At 39.3% G+C, this 22,702-nt stretch overlaps 1 long non-coding RNA gene across 1 annotated transcript in view; it reads left to right on the top strand.

Moving 5' to 3' along the window:
* Positions 1 to 22,031, top strand: part of LOC128081656 (uncharacterized) — a 31,894-nt gene extending 9,863 nt beyond the window's left edge. Inside the window, exons 2-4 of the long non-coding RNA XR_008207305.1 lie at positions 8,317 to 8,400; positions 9,102 to 9,196; positions 21,802 to 22,031. This is a non-coding gene — a long non-coding RNA (uncharacterized LOC128081656). The remainder of the gene's footprint in view (positions 1 to 8,316; positions 8,401 to 9,101; positions 9,197 to 21,801) is intronic.
* The last annotated feature ends 671 nt before the right edge of the window (positions 22,032 to 22,702 follow it).

Here is a 22,702-nt window from a genome sequence, read left to right on the forward strand (position 1 = left end):
CAGCAACTATCTCCTTGGTGGGTTCTAAACGCCCTGCAATTTGCACTGAAAAAGCAGAGTGAAAAGCATGCAGTTTCTTTGCTTTTGGGTGAAATAAGAACAGAATTACAAAGGATTATTTTAAAGTACCATTCGAGACATCTGATTTTTAGGTAGGCTTTTGTAGAAGACTGTCCATCTGTATCACTGGTTAGTAGCTCTCACGAGAAAAAGGGCACAATGCAGAGCTGTTGGTGCATGGCTGTGATGATGTGTCTGGAGCCATTCTACACAATTCCGCTCCTCTTTACCTAAAAAAAAAAACAAACCCAAAGGCTGGGGGGTAAGACTGCTACAGCAATTACACTAAAGCTTGGACAGAATCATAACCAAGCAAATCAAAATCACTCTAAGTGTTCCTTTCTCATCTGCTGTATGTTATTACCTAGCAGAGTATGATATCTCTTCCTATTTGACTCAAAGCAAGTTTATCTTCTCTGCAATGCAATAAAGAGTTGTTTTCTCCAAAAATCTGACACTAACACAACCCTTCAAGAGTCCAACTCAATGAATAATTAATAGCAAACAATTTTCCTCAATGAGGTATTTTTGCTTCATTTTATGGGAAAAACAAGTTTCTTCCCAAATGTATTTACTACTTGAAATTACTGGGTAGATTCATTAGGCAGCTCTGCATGTTCTATTTTGGAATGAGTGGTTTACAGTGAATATTTACAGTTCAAAATTGAAGCTGTCTTGTCTGCGGATGCAGAATGTGCTTGTACACAGGATGTTTTACATCTCCGCAGCTTTGCTTTTTGTTTAATGCCACAAGACCTTTTCTTTTTGCACACACAAATGCAATTCTTTTCATGCAATACTTCATAACCACTGGATTATCGTTTAGAATGATGCACAACATGACAAATACAACTGTGTTTACACATATGTTCACCCAACAAATTTCACTCCTAAGTTGTGGATGAAAGGCCATGATGATATCAGAAACAGAGATCTGTTTACTGCAACAATTTCAAAGGTGCATTTTTTTCTCATCACACAGAAGAAACAATGTGGGATCTTTCCAAGGCATGCTTCTGTACATGTTGTTACTTATATTTATTCTGTAGTGTGTACGCCTCCCATGCAACTTTTAAAAATACATCAGTTGTGGGATTGTACCAGGTTCAGGTTTTCAAGGAACAAATCCCCTGCAAAAGATTTGCAGAGGCTCTAACTTCTGCACAGGATGAAAAGCAGGGGTATTATTTTTTTCAGGGGAAGAGGAGGAGGCCCAAAGAACCACTGACTGTGTTTTTAGATCTTGGCTGTCCTCAGTGCTGCAGATCCATGTGTGGATGTGGTGCTGCTCAAGGGCATGAGCACATTCTCAGCAATTATCTGCCCTTTGCACTGGATGTATTATGTTACAGCTCCCATTTGATGTTCTAGACTCACTTTTAAAGCTGCTGCTGGTGTGTGCTGAGCCTCAGTGACTTGAGGAAAATAATATTATTTTAATGTAGAGATACACCACCTTCCATAGTTTCAAACACATGGATAAATGGGATGAATGATTTTCTGTTTTTGCGTGTCACACTAAATATCGTTTGCAGGGCACTCAGTATGGCTAAAAAGAAATAATCCTGTACTGTTGAAAAGTCCTTTATTGCGAAGTCTTTGTACTATTCTGTGATTCTATTCAGGTTGGATGTTAGGAAAAATGTCCTCTCAGAAAGAGCAGCAATATACTGGCACAGGCTGCCCAGTGAGGAAGTAGAGTCACTGTCCCAGGAGGCATTCAAGAACTATGGAGATGTGGCACTGAGGGTTATGGGTAGTGGGTATGGAGGACATGGGCTCATGGTTGATTTCTCCCAACCCAATAGGCCTATGATTATGTGATTCTATGTTAGTGTATAACATACTATATTCTTCAGTATCTGTCTGTTCTGTCTGTCAAATTTCAGTAATGCAATTTCAGCAAATAACAAAGCCAGTGTGGTCCAAAGTTGTTATTTCCTCCAAATTTGGTGTATTCCTGACAAAATAATAGGCAGCCACAACATCCATTTCGATCTGGTTAAATGCACTGCTTTCTAGGGATATTTGCAGCAACAATTTACAACAAAAAATCAGTTAGCTGTCAGGCATTTAGCTCCATTTCCTTCCTTCCTTCCTTCCTTCCTTCCTTCCTTCCTTCCTTCCTTCCTTCCTTCCTTCCTTCCTTCCTTCCTTCCTTCCTTCCTTCCTTCCTTCCTCCCTTCCTCCCTTCCTCCCTTCCTCCCTTCCTCCCTTCCTCCCTTCCTCCCTTCCTCCCTTCCTCCCTTCCTTCCTCCCTTCCTTCCTTCCTTCCTTCCTTCCTTCCTTCCTTCCTTCCTTCCTTCCTTCCTTCCTTCCTTCCTTCCTTCCTTCCTTCCTCCCTTCCTTCCTCCCTTCCTTCCTCCCTTCCTTCCTCCCTTCCTTCCTCCCTTCCTTCCTCCCTTCCTTCCTCCCTTCCTTTCTGTAATTTCCCTATCCATCTATCTATCTATCTATCTATCTATCTATCTATCTATCTATCTATCTATCTATCTATCTATCTATCCATCCATCCATCCATCCATCTATCTATCTATCTATCTATCTATCTATCTATCTATCTATCTATCTATCTATCTATCCATCCATCCATCCATCCATCCATCTATCTATCTATCTATCTATCTATCTATCTATCTATCTATCTATCTATTCATAGCCTTCATGTACCTTTCCACTGTATGGATTCCTTTAGCAGAAAGACACTAATTCGAAAGTAATGACAATGAGGCTCTCAACACCCCCAAGTGCCTGCTCTGTTCCTTTCCCTTTTGAATAATCAGATCTTAAGAGTACAAACTTTTCCTTTCTGTTTTCTCTTGAGAACAGCTTCCCTAAGCAGAAGCTTGAAGAAACAAAGCTGAATGTGTCTGATTTAATGAGATAATCGATATGAACATCCTATATTTATGATCTATTATTAATATTCCTCAACTATTTTCCATCATAATCTGTGATATGAGTGCCACAAATTTCTGAAATTTCAAGAGAAAGGTCTACAAGGCTTCTCAAATGGGTATGAAAGCTTTAAAATGCAACTTACAAATGCAAATGTTTTTATCCTCAGATGGATCCTTATGAGCTTACCAGCTATGCTTAGACTCAGCAGAAGCTCTGGTGTTTGGATTATGCATTTTTTATTGCAGTTTTGCTACAGTTAGCTTACATCTTGAAACAGTCAGATATGTGCTCGGCCATATTAAAATGTGTATTTAAAAGAAAACTGAGTGGGAGTTTTGCTGGAACTGGTTCTTTCTCATTGATGGGATTAGTTTTGAGGACAACATTTATTGCTGCTTTTAAAATTTTTAATGGAAAATTCTCCTAAAAATGCTCTAAGACACTTGAAGAAACTGGCATCTTTAAAAATAAAGGGAAGGGGCTTTGCTCCAGGCAAGAATACTGGAGCTCTATGGAAAGGATTTTTCATTTTATTCAGTTCAGATCCTGCAGCTGAAACAAAATGCTACTGGCCAAGTTTAACACCCATTCCTGGGGACTCGAGTCAGTGCTGTCCCAGGCATAAAATGGATCCCATAGAGATAGCCAGAAGGGCCAGGACTGAGTGTCCTGCAATTGCAACTGGTGTCTCCAGTCCACTTGCCTTTCCACTCAGCTCTTTCAGCTTTTTCAGGGTATCAGCTGGGATAACTTGTGGGCGAGCTGGGTCCTGGATATAAACAGAGGTAAATGCTGAAGTTTGAGTGGGATATATCAGGAATGGAAAATACATTGAAAAAAAGAGAACAGTTTAAAATGTATTCCTTTCCACGTATGCAAAAAATTTCCAAAACAAATTAAACAGTTGCTCAGAAATAGTCATTTAATTAAGTAAAGTTAAGGATTAAAATCCAATTAATTCCTGGAGAAACTGAAGTGTATTTTTTTAATTACAATGTCATTAACCTACCATGCTACCACACCAACTGAATGTAGGATTTAAGTAAATTCAGATGTGTTGTGTCAAATTCAAGGTGGTTTCAAATGGATCAGGAAAGAATGAAGTGTTATATTGAACTGACAAGTATAGGGCTTAATTTTAGGTTTTTTTTAAGTGCACAATTTGCACGTCAAATAGATGGATGTTCACAGAATCAATTTATTTCTGAGACCTTTGATCAAAGATTCAGGGGAGCCATAAAGACTGATTTTCCAGGAAATGTTTGCTGCTTTCTGATGAGAAGTGGCACCATTTGGGAAGGTGGATGAAAGCGCACCTGATCTTTTTTTTTTGCTCCTCCTTTTTAATAATCCCCTTGGATTCAGAAATAAAGCACAGCAGGAAGAAAAATCCTATACAGGGTATGTCTCTGCACTAACAAAGCAAGCTGTCTGACTGCTGAAATAAGCAGATAGTTCTCATACATAAGTCACTTCTATGGGTGAACAGGACAAGAAAGCTGCTCTGTTAATTTTCACAGAAAATCAAGGAATAAAGACTTGGAACTGTGCCCATCAAGGCTGGGAAAGCTTCTACAGCCTGCAGCTCCAAGCAATTCAGAATGCTGTGTGAAGAAGGAATGTGACAGCAGTCTTACTTTGGGGTTAACAGAAAAAAATAATAAAAAAAAACAGAATGCAGAACCAAGACTTTATATGCCCAATAATTCTCCAAGTGATGAAGGAGAGAAAAAATGTAAAGAGAGGAGTGCAGGTGAATGGAGGGGCTGTGAGTGCTCCATGCAGATTCAACCCCCTGTTTTTGTCATGCTTCATGGCCAAGGGCACTGACCATGCAAAGCCAGAGCTGCTCAGCCCCACACAGGGTTCCCATCTCACCCTCTCTACTGACTCATTTGATCCCTTCACTGCCGTTTCACCCTTCTGCCAAATGTGGATGGGTGTTCCAGGAAGGTTATTTCCTTGGTTTATGACCACTGCAGTTAACGCTAGAGGATGATGATGTCCTTTTGGGATGCCTGGAGATATTCCTGTTCATTGCAGGGCGTTGGATGAGATGACCTCTAAGGGTCCCTTCCAACTCAGATGATTCTATGATTCTATGAAATGCACAAGGTTTTGTCAGGATGGGTTTTAAAGGAGATTTTTGTTTTGATATAATAAAGTGGAGATGCCACTTGTGATAGCCTTTTTAGTTGGTGGTATTTCTTGTTAATATAACTGGCATTTTGCTCCCTCTTTTCTAGGAAACAATTCGCTTCTATTATTCTATTAACTGCATCAAATTATCCAGTAATACCCACTGCTGCGAACTACATGGCCTCAGAAGTTTTACAAGTTGTACGAAAATAAGAAAGTTCAGATAAATTAATGCAGGGCGAATCTTGAAATGAAACCACTTGACCCCCATTACAATTTTCTACTAAAACCCTTCGGTGCTGTGCTTAATGTTTGAAATTGCTCTATCATTTAAAATGACAGCATGAAGTTGTGTGGTTGCTTTAAGACAGCTTTTTTTAAATTAGGGTTACCAGGCATTTGCTGCTGAACCATGAATCCCGTGAGAATGGAACTGTTCCCCTACATTAAATTAAAAGGTATTAATCTCTTCAGACACAGTATCCCAGATACAAGTTCTTGCTTTGTATGAATGGAATGGAGAAAAATACACCAAACTGCACTGCGTGCCAGGAAGATGTGGTGCACATTTCTAGTTTAGCCTACAAATCCTTCTGAATAGAGTGTGATATGTTCCTAAAACCTGGGCAATGGCTCATCTTTCCAGTGCCAGCAATCACATCATTGCTTGCCTGACCAAAACTCCTTGGGCACAGATGCTGCTGGGCAGTACACTGTTACTTTGAGGCAATATCTATAAATAGGATGGCCACTCTGCTGTTCTCAAGATTCAGACTTGGGAAATCTTCCTGAGTCTGCTCTTACAGAGCCTGGCATAAAAATGGGTTATACAGAAAGTTGTAGATTGGATTGCTGCAAGCCTGATGCAGGCAGATTTCCCAGACAGATTTGCTTGAGTTTCCATCAGCTTTGTGGTACTGTGCAGTCATTCTTCTCTGTAATAGTCAAGCTACTTGGAGGAAATTATTGCTGCTGGGAGTCAAAAGAAAAATGCCAATGGACGTCTCTCTGTGGTCCATCGAATTTTGCCCTTACTTTCTCTTTGGACACAAAGAGATACACGGTTTGATTTTATCTGCGCTTTACATGTTTGCAAAAATATTATTAAAAAAAAAAAAAGAAAGAAAAGATTTACAGCGTGTTTGTTGATAAAATTAATCCACACTAAATTTAGCTTCATGCTGCTCTGCATGATACTCCTTGTCTTTTGTCGATAGAAGATCTAACTTGAAATTTAGTACAGCAGCAATGATTGCATTACAGCCTGGGGCACCGTTCTGAGGAAACAACAAACTGCGACGCTGAATTAAGTCAATTCCTTCACATTTGAGAGCAGCTCTGTGGGCCTTTGTTACCATTAAACAAACTTCAGTGAGCTTGTGGAGATACGTGGAGACACACTATGTGAAGCTCTTCTACTTCTTACGAAAGGAGGATCCATCCCTGCTGTGTGCAAAGCCAGACTGCAGTGTGTGCCCAGTTCAGTGTAAAATAGTGACTATTATATTTAGGCATCTCTGTGTAGGTTTACACATGTGAGCTAGATGTCTAAATCCCTATTTTGGTCTATGAATGAAAATCTGCCAGTACAGCCCAGGAAGGCAGATTTTTTGGAGCTTCTACTAAAGAACATGGAGGCAGCCCCACCTCCAAGGGGCGGTTTGAATCTTCTCTCTGCTTTTTGTCTGTGTTTTGAAGAGGCTCAATATATTAAAATAAATACAATATGTGGTAAGTTAATGAGGGCTAATCAAGATTAATATGCTGAAATCACTGAGATTCATCTTTTTGAATGAGGGATAAGTCAGAGGAAAATCAAGCTGCATATGTCTGATAGCTGCAGAAAATTGCTGGAGATGATTTAATGGGTCATTTCTATTATTCATGCTGTATGCATTCCAGTTCAGTAATGAAAGGACTTGCCAGAATGAGATTAACTGATGGATCGTTTTGTCAGCTAATATCTGAAATGGGTTCCAAATACTGTTGAATTCACCAAATGCATGAAATACCCAGAAGCATTTGTGCTTTTGTGGGGGCACCATCCTCTCTTTGGTCCAGAGAGAAACATAAGACCAACAATGCTTGACACGAGATGATCATCCTTCTCATTCTCAAGCCATAACCTATCTTAAGAAACACTCTACATCTTGTATTAATTGCATAATGTGTGTGTAAATATCCATGGACACTTAAGCATTGTATCTAAAAATTTCAGAGTGTGAACAAGAATTACTGATATGTGGTTATGTTAAAGCAAAAACATCCAGAAGCAATTGTGTACAGTGGGATGGGGCATAGGAAGTGCAAGGCAGGAAATACTAGGACTGTTCAGATGTTTCAGCTCTGGAAGGAATAGGAAAGTAGAAGATGATAATGGGGTCAGAGAGAATTATGGAAATGCAATCTTGTAGGGAAAGAAAAGAAGGCAAATGCTGTATAATTTGTGACTGATTTTTTTTTGGTCGTACTACTAATCTCCCACTGCAGGAGTTACAGAACAGTATGCACTGAGTCTGAATGCAGAAAAATATTTCGCTTTTTTTAAAGAGCTTGTACAGGACCACTTCTATTGCTGATACCTAATATCAGAGTTCAGCTGTTTTTCAATGCAAATAATTCTAGATGTTGATTTTGGAGAAACTGATAGCAAAGTGCCACCTCTATGCAATCAGACTTATTCAGTAAGACATAATTGGTAATCTTTTCCATGACTATCACACCTGGATGGGTATTTTTCTGAAACTATTTAAACAAAAAACATTGGTTTATCTATATTTGTTCTAATATCCATCAAAAGAAAAGACCCGTTTCGACAATTTTCTTCACTCATAGTTTTTATAAAACTTTGAATTTCTAAAATATTTGAAGATTATCTTAAATGAGGAATTTTGTTCCTCAATTTTTAAGTCAACTTTCATTCCACAGTGAAAGCTACTTACAGGAAAATATTTCTAAGTGAATAATTTTCAAAGTGAAAGCATGTTCTAAATTTCTTTCTTATTTTGTTCCAGTTTACATTGGCTTTCGTACCAGTACTTCAGTTTCTGGAGCTTTAACCATGCAAGAAAAGCCCCAAACATTGTGAAGCACACCATAGATCTGCAGATGCAAGCCTCACTCTGTGCCCCTGCTCTTTTTTTTAAGACAGTGTGATGTTTCTATGGAAAAAAATGTTCTGATATTTCACGAATTTTCAATTTCTTTTAATTCCAGTAGGTCATCTGAGTACCGTGATGACGATACCAAGGTGGGAGCGCATCTGCCATTGTCACCCAGATGGCCAGGCTGCACAGACAGGTATCAGCATGGAGCAGCTGCTGGAGCTGGCATGAATTACAGCTTCATTGCCTTTTACAGACTCTTGCTTAACTCATTTTTTTTTAGTATGGTTGGCTTCTGGTGCCTGGCCTGCTCCGGATAGCTGAAGTGTCATGATAAAAGCAGCAAAATCCCCCTGGCAGACTCTGAACTGGGCTTTCCTGACAACAGAAACACAGCACTACCATTCAGATATCAGTCCCTGCTTCAAGTCTTTTGACTTTTTAGCAAAATTCAATTCTCATCATTTTGGCAGAACCATGGTGCTCTGTGTTATTGCAGTTATGTTCATATGGGTTCTGCTAGCTCAAAAACAAAGAGATTGGCAGGGACTTATTCTTGTGGATGTTTCTGTAAAACAGTGTACATTGTAGCAGAAATAAAGACAGGATTTCAAGCAAGACCTGATAGACCCACATATTGAGGCAGCAACATTTTTGGGCACTGGTGAAAATTTTGTCCTGAAATTTTTGTCCTGGTGAAAATTTGGTTGGCCGCATTCACACTGTGAATCTGTGACAGTTCTGGAGCTGCAAGAGGATGGCAGTTCTGTTTCATGACAGATTTTTGGTTTTGTTGTGCTGTCTTTCCAGTTAGAATCACTTTCTTCTTTTTTTCCCCCCCACTAGAATGTAGTCTTGTCAAAACGTGCTCAGGCATTTTCATACTATCTATTTCAGCTACTTCTTTGCCTGGCAGTTACCCCAGAAAACTTCTTGTTGCAAACATCATTGATGCTAACAGCATGTCCTCTAGAAGTATCTTTGGTGAAATGGTGAGTTTTCCTTTCAAAGCTAGAAAGCTATACTGTTTGCTAATTTTGTATCTCAATCTGAAGTTTCAATACCCTGACCTTTCTTTAACCTATCCTTTTGCCTGTACTACTGTTTAAATATTGATGCTATATCCCTAGCAACTCCTACTCAGTCAGGATATACTTGACTGATATCCTTGGTACTGGCAGTTTTTTTTGGAGATATCACATCCTGTATCACACCGTGTGCATCTCCAGCCTTACCGTGACGACTCAGCCGTACAGCCAGAGGCAGTCTGGCTCCAGTCTGTTGTTTTAAATGAAGGTAGAAATAGCTCTGCTCACAGTCACTCTGTGTGCACAGTCCAGCCCAGTCAATATGAATACACGTCGCAGGGGGATGATGATCCCAGGGTGTCCACTGTTACAGGGAAGATATTAAAGACAAAGGAACATACCCATAATTTAAATTTATGGCTTCCAACAGCAGCCTGAAGGTCTTGTTCTTGCAGAGTTTTACAGGTCCAGTAACGCTAACTCTGTTTTTCTTATATTCTGGTCTTTTGCTTACTCTTTTGAAGTGACGTTTCAGTTTTGTAGAGGATTTAATTTCCTTTCTGAATGTCTGCATCACCATCTTTGGCTGTGTCCTAAGGTCAGTGCGTTGATTAACTTTTGCGTAGAAAATTCGTTGGTTTCAGAGAACAAATCTTTCCAAGAGCAAAACATTTTTTATTTCTTTTTATGCTCTTTTTTCATATAACTTTTGCTACAATAAAATAAGACTAAATTTGGTTTCCTTCTAGATAAATCTCAGTGTCATTTAGTGATACTGCAAAATTAACAAGATGCAGCAGTTCTGTGCTCCGTAGCAGGAAGCCAAAAGCAAAGATATTTTATATTAACAAATGAGGTGGAAACGACTTTTTTTTCCCTGGAGGATTCATTTCTCATGGGAAACAAGTTTCTCAGAAAAAGGGGACTCTAAAAATAGTCAGTGTCACAGAGTTCTGAGCCTGCCTGCATCTTCCTCTTTCTTCATGGAAAAGCACAGCACTCAGCGAGCTCTGGTCTCCAGGAAAGCTCAGACAGCTCAGAAATATTTTAACATTTTTAACAACAGCATCAATGCAGAAGAGCAGGAGTGCAGGGATGGGAAGGTAGAGCAGGTGTGTAATTTACTGGAGTGTTAATTAGGCTGAGCAATTATAAAGGGTACAGCAATTCAGCTGGTGGATAAAGCATTTTGCTGCTAGCAAAAGGACAGTGTAAACACTTCTCTTGTGTGAGGAGAATATAATGAATGTTCTGTCCTAGGAAAAGATTGGTAAGAGGTAACTGATGGAGAAAATAATGAATTATGTCCAAAGTTGACAAAGATGAAAGTATAGTTTCTCAATATGTTAATTCTTAATTAAACATACACTTATTGATGTGAACAACCTGCATTCCTTGCCTGCATATGTCACCACAGCTGAATATCTCTAGGCCTTGTAAAAACATTCCTGCTGTTCAGGCGGGCACGAGAGATGAATCAAAATCTTCAACCTCATGAGGTGAGGAGCACTTCTGCTGAGCCATCTGGGAGATAAGGATACCCAGTAAAGTATTTTGTGAGCTTCTGCCAGCTTATATTGCAGACATGGGGAGGAAAACCACCAGCTGGGACTAATAACAGGGGAAATTTAAGAGAAAGTGCTAGAAATACCTCAAGACTTGTTTCTCTGGGGACTTGGCTCCAAATAGCAAAGAATGACTGAGGTGGACTGAACTCCTGGTATTTTTTCCACAAGACAGGGGCAAAAATAACTTTATATAATTTTCTATAACTTTTGCTGTTTTTGGTCATGTCATGAGATTATATATGATGTCACCAAAGATCATCCAGAGCATTGATAGATGAGCCAATATTTCCTTTGCTGCCAAGACTGAGAACTCCCTCTCTTGCTGAACTGTTGTCACAGTCCTAAAAAAATTAATAGAGAAAAGAAAATTCTTTTCACATTCAACATCCTATTTTCAGTGCCTCTATACTTATAGATTATTGAAGGCTTACGAACAGGCAGATATTATCTTTCATATCACGGCTTCATTCAGTAGTTTTCATACAGTCTGAAAACTTTTATGGATTTAAATGATTCAATTGTACTATTTTATTACTCATTACTTTTCTCCTTGTAAAATCTGGGAATTATGGTAATAAAAATACTAATCTTAATAATATTACCATAACAACAGAGCTTGAAATTTTCTAAGGTACTGATTATTTTTTAAAAGTCTTACATCTTAAATAGTAATGAGATGAGGAAACACTAAATAGTTTATCTACAGAAAAGTTTAAGAAGAAAGAGTGCTTGATCAGAAATAGCAGTATTTTGCTGGGAGACAAGCAGGCAAAGATAATCTGGAGAAAGATATTCTAACATTTAACCAAATGCAACCCATCACTGATCAGGCTGCTGGTGGAAGGATGAAGACTGAGAGCGTCTTTGTACCTGTGAGGCTGTGGTAGAACAGCCTGTTGTATCTACAGAATGGTTGACTTCCTTGCTAAACAGTTCTCTGAACATGAGGGCGTCTGTCCTTTTAGGTCACGAAAGTCTTTTCTCAGTAATAAATCTCTGTTATTACTCCTGTCTGTTGCCTCCACAGCGCTCCCAACGTGTTGTTGGGAGTCTATCACTGGAAGGTGAATTGTGCAGTTTCTCAGTCTGTGAGACGTTTCTCCTTTACAAGGCCACAGGTCTAGTAACTGTAGTAATTTTAAGAGTGTTGGAATATTGTGAATATTGTAACAGGTGTGTATATCCTAAGACAGGCTAATGTAGGCTACTGAGGATTGGACACATGTTTTAAGAAGTCAGTGGCAGCAAAAAAATAACTGAGAATCACATTAGGTTTATCACTTAAAATCGTGTATGAATATATCTATTTTGCATCATGAAATTGATAAAAATCAACAGCAATAATATAATTGAGAGTTATGCCATCTATATCAGCAATTCACTAATTAGTAGATTGAGTTCCTTCCTGAAATTTGGTAGTACATAATCCAGGAGCAATCCAATGAGACAACGCATAGGAATGGGCCCCTGGGTCTTCTCCATATGACAGATGCATACATACTAATACATTTTTTGGCAAAGTGACAGAATCAAAGAAAAGCTAGAGATGGGAATGTTGTAGGCGAGAGCACTTTGATGATGGATGAAAATGCTATTAATGTCAGAAAATGGTAGACCCAGAATGGAATTTATATCAAAATTTTATGAGAAACTGAGAAATAAACTGAGAAACTGAGTCACTGAGAAATAAACAAGCAAACAAACTATGGCAATCAGAAAGGACAGTAGTTCACCCATGCTTCCAAAACCATAGCTATTTTTTTGCATGTTGAACTTGTCTTCCAATGCAGTGATCTATTCTGAAATGATTATAGAAAATCCAAGGGACATAATATTATAAACTACAGTCATAAAGGGTACATGCAGGTGCATTCGGCAGAGTGTGTATTACCCTGAGGCTATGTTAAGAAAAAACTATGAATTTGAACCAACTTGAAATCCAAATAGATTTGGTTTTTGAATCAAAATTTTAGGCTGGTCCTAAAAAGAGTTGTGGAGTTGAGATTAACACATTCTCTGATCTTCGTGAAATTTTGGAAGTGAATGCTGGTGTTCATACTCATCTCTACTGCTTAGATGTGTACTTGGAAGCAGAAGGATGAAGAAATAATAAAGGGGGCAGAAAAGAGCCCTTAAATATAAAAGACTTCTGATATCAACCACTTGAATACTGAGAGGGCTGAAGCAGAATTGCAAGGATGTTGCCCTGGGAGAATGATTTCATCTTAGCAATCTTGGCTCCTCTGTGTCATTTAAAGCACATTTAAAGCACCATTAAAGTAGGAACATGTGTCCCAGTCTCCATGTTGCAGCCCCCAAGGTGTCGCGAAAAGCAAGCAGTGAGCCAGGTATGGATAAAACACAGTCTGCCCATCAGCAAGTGAGCACTTTTCACATTGCTGTTTAGTCCTGAAGGTATATGGCTCCCAGATGAGTAAAGAAAGTAATTGTCTGCTTTTGTCATCTGCAAATGGTCCTGTACATCACCACAAATAGCAATTTGCTTTGAGTCCCCTGGTGAGGAAGGTCCCCCTTCTGCAGTTCCACAGCAGCATCTCAAGGTGAGCTGCCAGCGTGCAAGGGGCAGTGATTTATGCACAATTCTAAGATACACATTGCAAGTGTATGAAAACAAAGCACTATCTATTTCTTGTCATTTCTTTACAAATATTATAGTGAATGAGGAGGTTAGTAGATGCTAGTATTCAAGATGTCCCATGTGGCCTCCCACACTTACTATCCAAACGCAACTACTTTTGATGACTATCATCTTGCTGAACAAAGCAGCAGGAGGACTAAAGGGCATGCCTCCCATTACTTACAGAGCTGATTAATACAAATGAGATTGCCAAAACATTCTTCAAAGAATTCCCAAAGTGAAAACAGGTTTATTCTGAGAACTGAAGAACATTTTTTTCTTTTGTTTCCTATTGAAAAAGTTAAGATACCTCTCAGGACTATGGCGTTCACTCGGATACACTGAATTCCCACTGACAAACATGGTTCCAACTGTGATCAATGCATACAACAAGCTACCTTTTTAGTTTGAAGAACTATGCTGATTTTGTGTGCAAATTAGGGAGCTGTCTATGTTAATTATAAGCTCTGATCATTTGTTATTAAACTCATGGTATATGTGCACACAGCTGAATCAAGTGTGTGTGGGTCTGGGAAAGGTGCTTGCAAATGCTTTCAATGTATAATTTTGCTAGTTTGTTCAAGAAAATTAGAACTTCTATCTGAGATACAGGCTACAGTACATACAAAAAATGGACATTCATTTAAAGGGTCTTAGCTCGTAAACTGTATTTTCTTCCACACAAAATTATTTCATCATAATATTTATATCCATTCAATACAGTAGATTTTTTAAAATATTGCTTTATGCAGCCGTAAACCTTGTTGCTGCTTTCACACATGTAAGTTCATACACGTGGAAACATACAATGGAAACATTCCATTGGTAGGAAACTTAAAAATGGGTTTTATTCTGTATACTCAAGAGACCTTGATATTCAGGCTTCCTCCATATCTAAATACAGCCATTATTATTCAGGTACTCTTTGTACTGAAGTATTTTCTGGGCTTCCAGTCATGAAGAGAGGCAACAAAAGAAGATGACTACCTCAAGAATTGCTGTATTTTTGCTTGTTTATAGCATATCCACTATTCGTTTGTAAGCCCTGAGTTTTGAATTAAAAAAAAAAAAAGAACAGTTTATATGCACAAATATTTGTTTTATAGGTAATTTTACAAAAAACAGAAAAGAACAGAAAGTTGTAGATGCATTCTACCTTCCTACCTACAACACATACTTACTTTGTTCAGTTTTCTTCTCCAGTCATGTTACCTAATTGTCAGCTCAGTTTTATTCTAGTTGATGACTACTGCAAAAGCTGGTGTCAGCAGTCACTGGCAAGTCACAGAGCTCTGAGAGCTAGTACTAGCTTCAGCAGTTGATGAAACACAGAGGCTAATGCATGGACTTGCGTGTTCCTGCTATGCTTGTCTCCATATTGACAAAGATCTCCAAGATACCCATCCTGCACGACTGTGACATCAAGTTTTAAACCTTCTTTTGTCTGACAGCTTCAGAATGAACTTGGGTGACTTTCCAGTCCTGAAATCTTTGCTGTTAAATCTCACTGCATATTTCTTTAAATCACATTCACTACTTTAAGGGTAACATGGATTTTTTTCCCCTATGGTGAAGGTTCATTTAATGAGTCATTTTGCTTCCTACATAAAATAGCTTCTACATCTTTTTTTTTAAATGCATGGCTGATTAAATCACATGTAATTGCTCCTCAGAAGGAACGGTATTTTAAATCTCTTAGACTTTCTGCCTTTCAAATCAAAGAGTTCAGTGAATCATTAGGCATTTCATTTTATTAACAATTTCAGTGGTTTGAAGATAAAAAAAACCCTCTTATTTCATGCTTTCTTAAAGTTACTTTTGTTCTTACCTATTATCTGCTCAAAAAAATTAGTGTTGTTAGCTCTCCCTGTGTGGTGTGTATTGATGATTACGTGTGATATATTCAAAACATAGCAGTGACTTCCATTTGTTAAAGCAATGAACAGGTCCTTGAGCTCCGTATGTGAAGCTGACTCTCAGTTGCTGACCTGTGGAAAGCTACAGAATTGTATCTTGCTTTATTATAAACACCCACATGAGTGGCAGTGACAGTGTACAATGCTAATGAAGGTTTGGCTTTTTAATATATATGCCCTGTGCCTACACACTCAAGCATACTATGGTTGAATTGCCAATTAGAAAATAAAAACTGCTGCCAAGGGACTGATGTATTGAAGTGTTATATTATTGAAAATCAAAAAGCCTTGACTAAGAGAGTCATTACTGTTATGTATCTTCAGCTTTCATGGCTTCTATTTTAAGCCATGCTTTGCTCAAAATGCCCTCCAGGATTGTTTGCATGAATCAAACAAGTGAGCTCTTTATAGGTCCTATAGGTTGCACCTACTGGAAATCTTCATCCTCATCAAATCTCCAGTCTTTGATTTGATCAACTCTGCTGATTCATTTAATGCTCAGTTACATTTATACCTTCACATATAAAAAGGAGGTAACTGAATGTGTCACTTGGTTCAAATCTGGTACTCAATATGCTGAATGCTTATTTCAATTGGCATGGGGTCAGATCTTTTATATTACAGAAGTGTGGGCAAAAGATGGATGGAAGGAAACAGAATCATACCTGATGTCCAGGCTGTCTGCATGGTTGTACAGAAAGCTTTTCAATGATTAATTATTTGGCAACAGATAACCTCCCATACAGACATTCTGCTGAAAATTCTGGTGTTAAGTAATGCAGGTGAAGCAGAAAATACAGAACTTGTGCAAATTCACCTTCCTCCTTGCCTTCACTTTTTCAGTCCTGAAGGCTGTACTCACACATATACAACGTGAGTTAAACTGAATATAAAAAGAACTAATGACAATGTTATACAGGCCAAATTCTCTAGAGAACTGTCAGGTCAGCAGTGGGGACAGACAGTACAGAAGAAAGTTAATATTATCTCTCATATATTTCTTCCATGGATAAATCATTCAGTAGTGAAAGATGTAGAATACCAGGTGCGATTTACTTAGCAATCTTCATTGATTCTGGTAAGGACAAATGTCCCCAAACCTTCTGGGTATTAAAGAGAAGGCTCAATCCCAGCCTGGAAAGAACAACATCTATCATACCAATGCTTTATATAATAAAATGTACAGCTAATGAGCAGTATCTCCAACATTTCACAGATAATTATTCTCCCAGTAGATACTTTTGGTCTGAGTCGGAGGTTATGTTCTGTTAGGATTAACGTGCTGTGTGGAGCTGCTCTTGTGGTGCTCATAGTTTTCTGCTGTGATCATTCAATTGCCTGATACCTCATTTCAGTTGTAAAAGCTGTTTAATGCATTGATAGTGGTTTGCCCAGCTGGAAATGTGTTTGTATTACTTTATAATTCATGGCAAGGAGCTAACATTTGTTTTCATTAGCCACACATCATGTTGTTACGTGAAGCAATTGTGCGTGGCAAGTTTATATACAGCTTCCTCCAACTTGTGAGCTAGAGATTGACATTGCCTTCCTTTTTTCCTATCACAGTGGCACTTTATCTACATTTCACATAAAGGAGATGAAGGAGAAAATTACCACAACAAGGTGTTTGCAAGAAAAATTGTCTATAATTCACCATTCATCAAATGAAAGTTATGGCCCAATATAAAAATTACTTATAAATGGCATGATTTTCTACTAAAAAATAGCAAATCAGTCAGTAAATGGACAAGATCTGCTATATCTTTTTGAGTGGAACAGTATATATAACAGCTATAATTATTAAAGATCCACATGTTTATCTTTGTTTCTTAAGGGATACCTGCAGTACGTTGCAAACCAGCAGGATGTAGAATCATCATAGGATCATAGAATGGCTTAGGTTGGAAGGGACCTTAAAGCCCACCTAAATCCATCCCCTGCTGTGTGCTGGCTGCCTCCCACCAGCTCAGGCTGTGCAGGGCCCCATCTCAACTGGCTCAAGCACATCCAGGGATGGGGCACCCACAGCCCTGGGCAGCAGTTCACACCAACATCTGAGTAAAGAATTTCTAACATTTAACCTAAATCTCTCCTCTTATTGTTTCAAACCATTTCCCCATATCCTTCTACTATCAGACCAGGTAAATAGTCAGTCTTCCTCCTGATTATAAACTCCTTTTATGTACTGAAGGCTGCAGTGAGGTCTCCTGGAGACTTCTCCATGCTGAACAAGACCTACTCCTTCAACCTTTCTCCATGGGAGAGGTGCTCCAGACCTAGGATCATCTTTATGGCCCTCCTTTGGACCTGCTCCAGCAGCCCCACATCCTTCTCGTGTTAGGGACCCCAGACCTGGACACAGTACTTCAGGTGAGGCCCCAAAAAGTGAGAGCAAAGGAGGACAATCACCTCCTTCACCCTGCTGATATGGAGGCACTACTGTTAGAGCAACCTGCATACAAAGGCACTGATACCCATTTTCAGATTTTATTTAGTAAAGAGGCAAAAAGATGCCCAAATGATTTCCTCTGGGAGTTCTTTCCCCATAATGATTCTGTTGCTATTGACTCTTTCAGATTATTCCACTAGTTCTCTGTTTGCTTCTTGTTGTAATATTTGTGCTATGATAGCAGGAGCTCTTGGCCATACCTTGACACCTTGTTGTTTGTGAATCTGTACATTTATTTTTGTGAAATGAAGTGTAAGTCTAGAGCTGGCAAAATGTTGAGAAAAAAATTGATTGGTCAGAAAAAAGTTATTCTTATCCACTGATGAAAAGGAGCAAGATTAATATATGTAGGTTGCTCCAAAAATAATGCCTCCTATTTATTTTCTTTCCAGCAAGTCATCCTCTCACCTGTACTGATGCATGTGGTTCTTCCTTCCCACATGTAGGACTGTGCAATTGCTTTTGCTGAATGTCAAAAAGCTCCTCTCTGCCCTCCAAAGCATGTCCAAATCTCTCCAAATGGCAACACAGCCTTCTGATGTGTCAGCCACTCTGCTGAGCTGTGTATCACCAGTAAACTTGCTGAGGGTGCATTCTATCCCTTCATTCAGGTCATTGATGAAGATGTTGAACAGACTGGATCTAGTACTAGTCCCTGGGGAACACCATTTCCTGGCAGGTTGAATCCATCACAGAGGACCTCCTCGCTCATCTGACAGCATTTTGCCAGAGCAAACAACATAGTGAGAATAAAAATAGTGAATGTTTTAGTCAAGCATTCCTCATTCCTGGCATCTTTGACCAGATTTTCACACCCAAGGTATTCCTTTTGGGAATGACACCCACTTGTCAACACTTTCTCCTTAGTGATTTCACTCCTAGTGGCTCCATTGTCATAGAGGTCTTCTCCATAGACACTTAGGTTCTGCTTTCTAAATTTGTTTCCATCAGTTTGAATCAGTGCTTTTAAAAAAAATCTTCAATCAGATTCTCCAAACTGTTATTCTAGAGCCATCTCTGGGTGTTTTTTTAGGAGCAGCATGACATTTATTATCTTTTAAATAGTAAATTCCAGACTTTTGCACTTGCATTACTCATTTTGCTCCCACTTAAAAAAAAACCTAACTAACAAACTCCCACTGCAAAAAACCTATTTTGTTCTTCTCTCTGCAAGGAGACTGCAGTAGTAGCAATACATCCAAACAACTAAGTGTTGTTTGGACTGGACAACTGATTACAAATTAAGTGTTACTATTTAGCACTGCGAAAATTAGTCTTTTATTCCAAAAATCTTTAAGCCTGGAGGCTGGCAGAGGTGTGTGAAGGAATAAATACCTTATGCCTGGTATTGGTAATCACCTTACTCAGCAGCTGACTCATCTGAGCCAAACATATGAATAGAAGGGCCTGATTCTGCTGGGCCTGATTCTGCTCGTCCTTGGATGTCTATGAGTCAAAAGCAAGTCCACTCCAGCTCTGTAAGTGGATACTTGCATGATTTAAAAAAACTCTCTAGCGTGGAGATGCCAGAGTCTTCAGGCTAAAAGAAAGTGCCATTTATCCTGTCACATGCTGAGGATCTAGCCCTTGATTAACACACCAGAAGGGAACAAAAACTTTCCTTCCCCCTAGACATAATTTGGGCATTTCCTCTCACACTGCAGCATAGGGAAGATGTTTCTTTTTTGACAGTAAGAAAGCCAAATAGTGTCTCTGTAGGCTGGTGATGAAGACTTGACAAAAATCAGTATCATAGAGAAATAAAAGATAGAAGAGTAACTTTACAGAAAAGGTCTCAAAAATTTTTTTTGTGTGTGTGTGATATTGGGGAAGGCTTGTCCTGCTTTCATTACTGAGGAATGAATGAATGGAGAAGTCCAGCTTTCCCCTGCAGCATCCACTGGGGTGGGAATGGAGGACTCCAGGGTGAGGGCTTCCTGCCTGGTTTTGTAGGAAATCCCTGCTGGAGTGAGGAAAGCAAATCCTTTCCCCCTGCCATAGGCATGAGGCAGAGCTGAATCTGAGACCTATTCCACAGCATAGCATCCTGGAGATACAGTGCTGGCAATGAGGTGCTAGGAGGCCACTCTGATGACCTCCCTGGTAGTGAAAAATAAAAGCAGGTGGGCTTCGTGCAGCTCACCGACTGGTCATGTTATAAAACATGGTCAGGTATAAAATCTCTGTAGGAGCTTCCGTGTCTGATGTTTTCCTTTTTTACTATGTATTAGTTCCTGTGTTCTCTGCTGGTAGCTTAATTGCATCCCACGCACTGTTGTCTTGCTCATTATTTTGTTCTGTGCCCATTTAAACAATGAGGCAAGAATTATGAGGTGCTTCCAGGTGAGAGTATGTATATAGGGCTGGGAGTGGGACACTCACTTAAATGGCAAATGTATATGCCAATAAAGATAATTTTGCAGCATCAACTGTTTAGCTCTTGTCTATCCTCTAAAAGAAGCAGATGCACAACACAGCACTATTTATTTTAATCCCACATATACACTCTGTTCTTTCATTCTTTTTACAGAGCAGCTGGTTCTTCATACAAGCCATTCTACTCCCATATATATATCTTTAATACAGAACAGGAATGTAAGTTTAATTTATACTAACTTGACATCCAGGGTTATTGTATCTGAGTAAGGCACTGGCACAGCTGCCTGGGGAGGTGATGGAGTCACCATCCCTGGAGGTGTTCAAGAACTGTGGAGATGTGGCACTGAGGGATGTGGTCAGTGGGCACAGTGGGATGGCTTGGAATTGGGGTTGGGGATCTTAGAGGTCTTTTCCAATCTTCATGATTCTATGATTCTATGATTCTAAGAGTGGTGCTAAAAGGGATTGAAGAAATCACATTTTTAAAAAATACATTTCTTTTCTACAGAACCCCAGTGACAGCGCTGACATTCTTGAAAGAACAAATAATTTTCTTTTCTTTTGTTGAGTCTGTTACTCCCTTTGCAATTCACTCTCCTGTTGTCAGACCAGTCTGTTCAAAATTCTAATGGTTCCTCCTTTCATTTTGAAGATGCTTCATTCTCCCCTCTTTGAATCTTTCCTTACAGGAGTTAAATTTCTTACTTTGATGCTGCTGAACAAATGGCTGAAGTCCAGCCTGTTTCTCATAGTTATTCTCTTCATTTTCCCTCTGCAAGCTGTCTCTCCTTAAATAATGTCTCTCTCTTTGTTCCAAGTGCCTCCTTAGGACAAATTTATCTCTGAAGCTTTCAGCAGCAACAAAGTATTTGACTGCAGTGGGATTACTGACCTGCTCAAAGCAACAGGAATGCCTTACTAGGAGGTAGCAGCTCTTCATCCATTGTGTTTTTTGTTCCTGAACTGCAGTGTACAGCTGCCCTGTAAGCACCTCTAAGACCCTTATTTTCTGCTTCTACCACAAAGTGAGCATAGTGGAAACCCACTGAACAGCAATCATTGCCCTGTGGATGTCACAACACTAGTTGTGACTCCAGAAATCAATGCAATGTTATAAAAAGAGAATGACTAGACTTAGATGGCAATAAAGGGAAAGAGCAGGTTTATTCTGCAACCATTCAAACTCGAGCTTTTTATGTGTGTTTCTGAATTGCAACAGAAACATTCAAACACTCAGAAGGAGTGATAAAAGCAGGGCTGCTGGCAGGTTACTGCTCACAGCCACTTCTATGTGGTGCCCTGGGCAAAGTCTTTGCTAAAGAAAGGATTTTACCTTAACCCACTGTGCTAAAAGTTGATCATATGGAGTGGTAGTGCAATATTTCTGATAGCTTATTTTTCTCAGTCCATTTCAGTTTGCAGCTGTGGCATTTGCCACATATCTTTCACATATACAGGAGAGAAATAAAAATGAGAGGGAAACATTTTTCTTGAATTAGAAGTAAAATAGTATGTTGGTTTTGCACTTTTTTTCAGGTACTTCACCTATAAAAGAAAGCGTTGCAAAATAAATGCTTCTAGCCCAGCTGTGTTAATTACAATCTCACTTTCTCTTTCAGCCCTCTACCAGGCACAAAGCAAGGACTGCTCAGCCAGGACCTTGCCTTCCACTGCACGAAGCATTTGAGAACCTTAAGAAAAAGAAGATGATGGAAATCGATTAATTCTGAATATGGCTAACTGGTTGCAAAAGCTTGTTATGTTCAAAGGCTTGCAATTGGGCATTTATTACTTCCCAGATTATCTGCATTCCTAGGGCACCAAAACCCTTCAAAAACATGCTTACAGAAATCTGAAGCTGCTGAAATGCAGTTAGGTACAGATACACAAGCCTTAAATAAACCAGTTTTGTGGCCCAGTACACTTGGCTGTGCTGTGCTCAGTCCCAGCTAACCCATCTTGCTCAGAAATAAAGCTGAAGCTCATGAGGAAATTTAGACTCAACAGATACTAAGAAATCTGGATGGCCTTTCATCAGGAAAGCATCAGTCTTGATGGAGATGTTTCAGCCAAGTGTACTACCGAAGATTTCCCTTCGATGTTTACTGGGATCATGGACAAAGAAAAATCTCAGTCCTACAGGGTTGATAATCTTATATGAATCCAGAGCCAGGCAAAGCTGTGTTTAAAGTGTAATTAACGTGCAACCTTGTGCAACCTTCTTTAAATTGTGCCAGGCGGATGACACTGCAGCTCAGAGGGAACTGGAGGAGCAACTGCCAGTGCCTCTGCCAGCAAAGCCAGGTGGAGATCCAGCCTCCAAAACAGATGATGCTCTATCTAGAAAGAAAGAAAACCTTGTGTAGCTGACTTCAGATGAATCCAACAGCCAGTAAGGCTACTACACATGGTGCTAGAGGTATGGATGACCAAAGAGTTAGATAGGGCCAAATGTATTGATAGGACAAGGGGAAACAGGTTCAAATTATTTACAATAAGGATGTTGAGGCACTGCCACAA

The sequence above is a fragment of the Tympanuchus pallidicinctus genome, unplaced genomic scaffold, assembly GCF_026119805.1.
Source record: "Tympanuchus pallidicinctus isolate F22 unplaced genomic scaffold, pur_lepc_1.0 scaffold21, whole genome shotgun sequence".
Taxonomy (NCBI): Eukaryota; Metazoa; Chordata; class Aves; order Galliformes; family Phasianidae; genus Tympanuchus; species Tympanuchus pallidicinctus.